The sequence below is a fragment of the Larimichthys crocea genome, chromosome I (assembly GCF_000972845.2).
Source record: "Larimichthys crocea isolate SSNF chromosome I, L_crocea_2.0, whole genome shotgun sequence".
In the NCBI taxonomy this organism is placed as follows: Eukaryota; Metazoa; Chordata; class Actinopteri; family Sciaenidae; genus Larimichthys; species Larimichthys crocea.
In genome coordinates this window covers 24616346-24624357 of record NC_040011.1, presented here as the reverse complement: position 1 = coordinate 24624357, position 8012 = coordinate 24616346, and the positions used below count along the sequence as shown (strand labels likewise).

Sequence of the window (8012 nt, the reverse complement as noted above, 5' to 3'; positions counted from 1 at the left end):
ATGTAGGGACTTTTTAATAGTATAACAATGTACATAAAGAGACACATTATAAAGATGTTAAATAATACACAATTTAAAAATATATTACAGGTGGACATTTAAGCAAGTAATTGATGGAATTATTTTTTATAACAGTATTATCATTTTGTAATCATGAAGTAGTAATTGCATTGTGCTTCTATTTCTATGTTGACCCTTAGCCTAGTGCCTTTTGAACTTTACATGACACCATGTACCCTCTATGGGAAACCAGGAAGTTCTGGTTTCACAGTTTCACAAGAGGCAGTTGTGGTTTCACAGTTAAGATGCTTAATTGTCTTCGACTGCCATGCTAAACTGTCACATATATATGACTTTGCTATGACATATATACCATGAATATGTAACTAACCAATGGAAAATGATCACACCCTATACGATCACACCCCTTTTTGGATGCAAATAAAGACGCATAGTAGGAACCAGAACGTTGTAAGACTGCAGTAGTCTGACAGCAAGTTGGTTCCACTTTGCAAAGTGATTTGAGTTCCTTGAGTCCGTGTCCATTTCTTAATGATAACAGTGTCAACCCTGACAGTAATCCCACATGCCAGCTGTTTTATATAATTTTAAACTGAATGTCTACCTAACAAAACAAGCAATTTGATGCCATTGCTTTGGGCTGGTGGACATTGTGACAGGCATTTTTCAATATTTTTACCGCCTACCAATCATCTTCAAATGCAAAGTATTTGCCCGAATAGCACTGAGAACTGCTGCTAACAAATGTACGACCGTTACTTCAAGGACATGCATGCAAAATACTTCAAGGACACACCTTATCTGAAGCAATGCTGTCCCCTTATTCTCCTCCATTGTGAAACAAACTGGAGATATAGCGCTGTGTAACACGGAGAGAGCTTTTTAAAACATCTTGAGCAAAGTTACATAGTACAACAGTGTTTACAAGTACACAACTTCCATCTGTTACCATCTGATAGACTTTGGACTGCTTCTGCAATGCAGTTTTTTTTAAACTCTTCAACAGTTTTCACCCAGTCTTAGCAACGAAAGCTATAAAAAAGAGCAAAGCGTTTAGAGACTGGCTTGTGAGTCTATGATAATGAAAACAATTCCAAGTCGCAGCACTAATCCCAAGTAAAATGTTACCATTGCTGCCCTTAGCTCCATGATGTTTTACAAGCCAGACTGTGTCTGATCCACAGTGGTACACAGTAAATCTATTATCTACACCCAGTGGACCGCTAAAGAGCCTTTACCATGAAAAGATGAGTTGATATTGCCTAATATTTAAAACTGCCAATTCATGCCAGAGCTGACTGGTTATCTGATCACACAAGAAATAACTTAGAATTTCACTGGAGGTTGACGACGCATGTGGTGGCAAGTAAATCTATTTAATGACTGCTATTCCATTACAGATGAGCTCAACCTGTTCTCACATTATCCGCAGACTTTTAGGTGGGACACAAATGACGATGCTCTTTTGGAAATATTTCCTGAAAATTAGGATGATTTAACTCGTCTGTAAAGAGGAACGGAAGCTTTGAGTACTGAGCTCCTGTTATGCACTAATCCTACCTCCGGAGGCAAAGGAAGGAATTGAGTACCTTTGCCAAAAACTCAGGAAATACATATTATATTTCTACTTCGCCTGAGGAGAGATGCAACACTTTTTTATATATATTTCAGCATATAAGCTTTTAAACCAGTATTGGCCTTGGATTAAATTGATGTACGCTTCAGATTTTTAATGGTGTGTGGCATGTGACACAGGGCACAGGGCAGGAAGAACAAAATTGAAATATGTTCAAGGACTGCTTCAAAGACTCACTCTCATGGAGTGTGCCTTCTTTAACGTGCTTTGGAATAATTTAGAGTAAAAATAGAGAGATCGTGCTTGAATTTGCTTTCAACATATTTTCAAATCTACATGCAATGTCAGTAAATACTGCATGCTCTTTTTTTTATTGCCTGCCAGTAAGATTTGACAACTTGTTTGTAATTCTCACGAAGCACTGCAGGATATTGGTTAGATTATTCTATAAAATATATTTAATGTGCCATAGAAATATCAGCTGGGGCAGCTACAGAGTGTATGGGTGTGTTTGTGTAGTATATATTGGCATGTCTGTCTGTGCTGGTGCTTTTTTGTGGCGTGGGGGCTGTCAGAAGTGCTTTGTAGGCTGGTGGGAGTGACTGGCTGGGACCTTTCAACACAGCCCTTATCAGGGACACACACACACTCAACAGGTCCAACGAGACCCTGAAAGCTGTGGGTTCTCGGATTACCATTCTCCGCTCACGTCACGTTCTGTGTCTGAACGCTGCATCTACAGTTTTTTCAAGCAGCAGGAAAGTTTGAACCACAATCTAAACCAGAAGATCAGACTTAAAGATTTACAAGGGTAGTAGGCTCGAATCCAAAAATATTTTATCTTCTGCACTTGATTACTTGAGAAACAATAAGCAACTCCCCTAAAATACCACTAAAATAAACTCCATCTTCTTAGCTCTATTTTCAACGCACAGTGAACCACTTTAAAAAAAACTTCACTTGATGGTCAAAATGTACAGTCCCTTTTCTCGAGCTTAAAAGTGTGAATGCTGCAATGGGAATGCGCTGTTTCCATATGATTAACCTATTTCACACTTGTTATAGATTTGATCAGAGAGTTAAAGAGGAATATATATTTGCCAGAGACTTGCTCATGTAAATAATAACCTTAGGGGAAGGATCTATTGTTGGCACTGTAGGTGTTGGCAGAGCATTGAGTGGTTAATGCACAGCTGTAGCCAATTAAAAATGTAACAGCATTTTGCTTCTCTTCATGTTTTCATGTGCGCTCACAGAAACCGACACATTCCCTGGGTAGAACAAAGCTAAGTAGACGCTTGTTCAGCGTGCAATTAGCTGATTATTCTGAAAATTTGCACAATGATTTTCTCCTCAGAAAAAAAAAACAAAAAAAACTCCATCAGTCACTCCAGCAAATGTTTATGTTTAAACGATTTTAAATTACATGATTAAATGACAAATTAGATTATGATGGGAAACATCTGCCACAAAATCTGCAGTGGGAGGAGGTCCGAGTGGATGGATGGGACAACAAAATGTTGGACTTTAACACTGTAGACCACTGTTTAACATGTGTTTCCTTTAACCGATGACCATAACGCTTCCGTAACCTCAACCAAGAAGTTAAGCACTATGACCTAAGTCCCCTCACCTTAAAGTGGCTGTAATCAATATTTTTATCAATGTGAAAAGTTTTGTTCTTTGTGATGTTCATACAAAGAATTACAGTCTGACTCTGCAGCATCTCTTGGCTTTATGGTGATTAACAGCAAGTTTCTGCTTATTGTTTTGCAGTCTGGCCACAACTTTATGGTTTCAGTTCACTGTCACTGCCCTGATAGTGTTGTTTTTGGCCATAGCAGGCAGTTGGGTTGAAAAACCCAGCTGTACACTACTTGCTTAACACCAAAATGGACAAAGTTAGTTACGAGCAGGTGAACAGCATGGAGCATGTAGCAGCTACAAAGTCAAATATTTCACTCAGGAGTTGGTAGAGATCACAAAATACCTTTGTGGAAATGGCAGATTGGTGATAAGGTTTATATTTGAGTTTGAAACCCTCTCAGACTATAATCTCGTCTGTCCCAGCCTGTTTTCTTCAGCAGCAAACATACTTGCTGCACTGATTCGCTATAGGGAAGCTGAACACTCAGCAGCCTTGTAGACTGATCCAGTCCTCTGACTGCTTTTCACTTGATGTCTATCTGCAAGCGCTTTGATCTGAGCATCCTGGGTTTGTGTAATCCGCTCTTGTCAGGCAATAATGGCTGCTGTCAACTTGGAAGTCATCCTCTGTGGAGTAGTTTTGAATGTTTCTCTTGGATCAACTTTAGATGAGCGTTCTCTCAAGATACATTATGAATTTTGGAAAACAATCCCATTTTGAAAAGCTCAGTAGCTTTGATAGTACTCTTTTAATAGAAAACAGTTGTTGTAGGAGTAATAAAAACAATGATATAAAGGTTCTGGATAAAATTAACTACAAGCTTCTGTTTACAACAAATAAATACACAACAGAACAGTTTTCTGAAGTCCTGTAACTGCGCCAAAGATGGATAAGGATTTGAAAATGTAAAAACAGTGTTCTTCAAGAATACAGATAATTACTTTTTTTTAGAAATGTTGGATGTATTTGTTGTCCTGGAAAGTGAACATTGTTTAGCACTTTACTCAGATTGCCTGTGTAAACCTAGGTGTGTATTATGTTTTGTTTTGGGTTTTTTTTTTGTTTTTTTTAAATAAAGATAAATATATATTATATTTTTGGCCTTTTTGAGCTTTATTTGATAGAGACAGCTTGAAGAGTGACAGGAAGCCACAGGTCGGATTTGGACCCTGGGCCACCGTGGCAAGGACTAAACCTTTGTACATGGGGCGGATGCTCTACTGACTGAGCTAAACAACACCCCAGGTGTGTATTATGTTTGAACTTGATGTGTTAGTACGATAAGCCAGCCACCAAGTGAAACGGAATAATACTCCATCATCATTTCAGCTCCAGTTAGTCAATGTAGCTTTTCATACCAGACACGGAACAAATCGAACTTGCAATGATCTATTTTTCTATGTATTTTGATCTATTTTATCCACAAATGGAATTCTCAGCAAATTCTGAGCAAATTTACATCTATTGTTGTGGCTGGTAAATACATGTACAGAGATATTTTAATGCGGAATGTTCACTTTCTACGTTTAATAGGCATATAAGAGAAACTTCTCAGAGGCAGCGGAGTCCATGTCCTCCTCAGCAGAAGAGGAAGATGAGCAGGAAGAGGCAGCCACAACAGTCCCCCCCCACCAGAGGATCAGAAGGTCCATCAGCAGATGTGCCCGCAGAAGGCAGACGTGAGGACAGGTCAGGCAGGTCAGGATGCAGACAGTGAAAGTCAGAAATGAGCTGAGGGTCCACAATGAACCGAGCCGGCACACAGGAACGCTCCTCTGGACCGTACCCCTCCCATTCCACAAGATACTGCATCCCACATCCACGGCGGCGAGAGCAAAGCAGGCGTCTGATAGCATACAGGACCGCTATCAACGAGCTGAGGAGGCGGTGGAGGTGGCATGTAGAGCTGTAGCGATTTTCAATCCCTTTGCCTGACATACATATGCAGTTTTTCAACAAAATATGTGAAAAACAATAGAATAATGCCCTTTCAATACAAAAGAGTCTCATGCATTTTTACCTCATTTTCCTCAGGCATGCCACTTAGCAAAGCAAAGACCCTCCAGAAAGTTGAGGGGAACCTGTCATTCAATAAGAATAGTATTTATGAAGTTAACTCTTTATGAAGTCACTGTGCTCTGTGTTCTCCCTGTCCCCTGCACTCTGTTCTACACCGCCTGCTGTTTCCCTCTGTTGTCCCCCCCGCCCACTGTTTTCCTGAGATTAGCGGAATCTCAGGAAAACAGTGCAAAAACCACATCTCTCTATCATAAACCGTTTCAGAGATATTCACAGATATGTAAGAATATATAGGGTCCCCAGAGGGGATGTAACCCTACGACAACTTTCTAGCAGAAACCTCTGGGGAGGGAATCCAAGCACTGGAGACAGACAAGGGGCAGGCAGGCAGGGGAGTCAGGGACAGAAGGCTGTTCAGGTTACCTGGGCAGGGACGACGAGGATGGGTCAGGGACAGGCAGGGTCGAAATCAAGGATTTCAAAGCAGCGAGCTTTGCATGCTGCTAAACACAATCTGGAGTGGAAAGAGTGGGTTTAAATCAGGTAAAGGAACACAGGTGAAGGTGGCTGCACTGATCAGGTGGGAGTGGCCGGCATGTGAGTGGAAAAGTACTGGGAGAACTGGCACCAGGGATGGAAAGCCAGGAGTGGATCATGACAGTATGTTCAGTATGTGTGTGTGTGTGTTGGGCCAACACCGTGAGCAGTGAATTTAATTAAACACAACAGCATTTTATTTGATGTTTTCCTGGATCTAAAGTTACAGACCGCATAACTCGCTGTCAATATCGACTCATGTTTTTAACTCGCTGTTATAAATATCACTGTATGTTCTTCCTAGCGTTAATGAACACGTTTACATTATTTTACATCACCTTACATTGTGTCGGCTCCGCCATGCTTTCATTCCTGATGCCTATACATCAAAAGCTACGTATTCATGCAACACCTTCATCGCGAGTTGCTCGCAAGACTTGGATGAGGCTGTTATTACATATCCCAATAATCCACCAAGACACGGTCATTTTTATTGCGTAAAATTTCAGAGATTTACCATTTTACCGGTAACCCTTACATCCCTATGTGGTTGTAAAAGTCGCAGCAGACTATCTGCATGCCACAGACTATTGGTGACCGCATACACCGGACCATACGTAACAACATGTGAATAGTCATGGAGTATGACAGAGTAGACACAGCATGATTTTTAGCACCTTCATGAGGTTGACACCTTTGGTTTTTAGTGAATTGTCTTGGCAAATACTGGTAGTGTTCCCACTAGTTTGGCTTCAGAATTGAGAAGGAAGTTTTTACCGTACAAAGGATGTCCATTATTAACTACAATGTGTAATATGGTCATGATTTCAGTGTCATGACACTGGGCCTTTCATTAGAACACATTGTTTTCCTTTCATAATGTTATGTTTGCTCTGGAGGAAAGACAGAAATGACTTAAGCAGTGTAAAGTGATAAAGGCACTCAGTTCAATAAAGGTTGCATTCTTTCACTAATGCAAGTTACTTGAGTTCATCTAGTTAATCAATTATTTCTTGTTCAGTTGAAATGATACTGTCAATTCATGACAGTACAGAAAATTTATATTATTGATTTACTCAGGACAATCTAGACGGGGAACTGAAAAACCATTGACTGAAGCCTTCTTGGAAAATTATGAATATACAAAATAGACAAATGATGTAATATATAATTGTAAATTGGACCATTTTAATGACTTATTGAAGCTGCTTTACATTCCAGCAATGCTGGATGAATTGATTTGGGCTGAGAGGAAATGATTACGCTTCAGGTAGATGATCAATACTATATTATATCCATGACATAATTTTAATGAGCTCAGGAACAGCTTGGAAAAGTTTTAAGTTATAGCTGCAGACTTTATTCACTTATATAATGTTCTTCTTCCATTACTATACTGTAGATATAGCTTGTGTATCTGTCTATTGTCATAGTGTTGTCAAAGTAAACTTGTCTCTTATGAACCAGCACAGGAATAACTAACCAACCAAATCTGATATAAGGACATAGAAAATAATATAAAAAACAATCTAAGAGCCCAACATCCACCTGAATCATACCATATTCATTCATCACCCTACAGTTAGCAAAACAAAATACAAATATCTGAATCCCCAAATCAAAAACCGAATAGCTACCGGATGAAGAAATACCTGAATAATTGAATATTCAGGTTGGCTTTATTTCAAACCTGCTGTAGTGGCACATTGATAACGTTATTTGGATAGTCTGCCTGTAGATGGTTTTATCTTGTTTGCTTCATCCCAACATATTATTAGTTATATTAACGCTTTGACTGTTCAGCAGAAGGTATTGCAACACTGTGGTTAAGGTTTGGTTAGGATTGAGTGCAGAAACTATCTTGGTCAGAGTCTGTTAATTAATGGTCTCACATACTGCTAAGCATCTGCAAGTGAAAGAGTTGAAATCTGTTAGGTGGGCTATCCAGATAAAGTGTTACCGACACATTAACAATGAGGAGAGGACATTTTTTTGCTTACAAAGATGCTGTTGGGCCTGAATGAATCTGTGGACCCCGCTGGACGTAAACAGATGTACATGTGGGATGCTGGGACTTTGGACCTGAGTGGCATGCACTATTTTCACTCCATCTGTGGCAATTCTTAGTTAAAATGTAGTTTGGCTTGTCTGTTCAGAGCTGTGTTTACAGTGCGCGACCCCAGGCAAAAAAACAGAACAAAATAAATCCTG

At 39.7% G+C, this 8012-nt stretch overlaps 1 long non-coding RNA gene across 1 annotated transcript; it reads left to right on the top strand.

The window, feature by feature from the left end:
- The first annotated feature begins 1349 nt into the window (after positions 1–1349).
- On the top strand, positions 1350–5315 carry LOC113748035 (uncharacterized). Its single transcript, XR_003464077.1, has 3 exons — positions 1350–1387; positions 4370–4490; positions 4779–5315. It is a non-coding gene; the product is annotated as an uncharacterized LOC113748035 (long non-coding RNA).
- The last annotated feature ends 2697 nt before the right edge of the window (positions 5316–8012 follow it).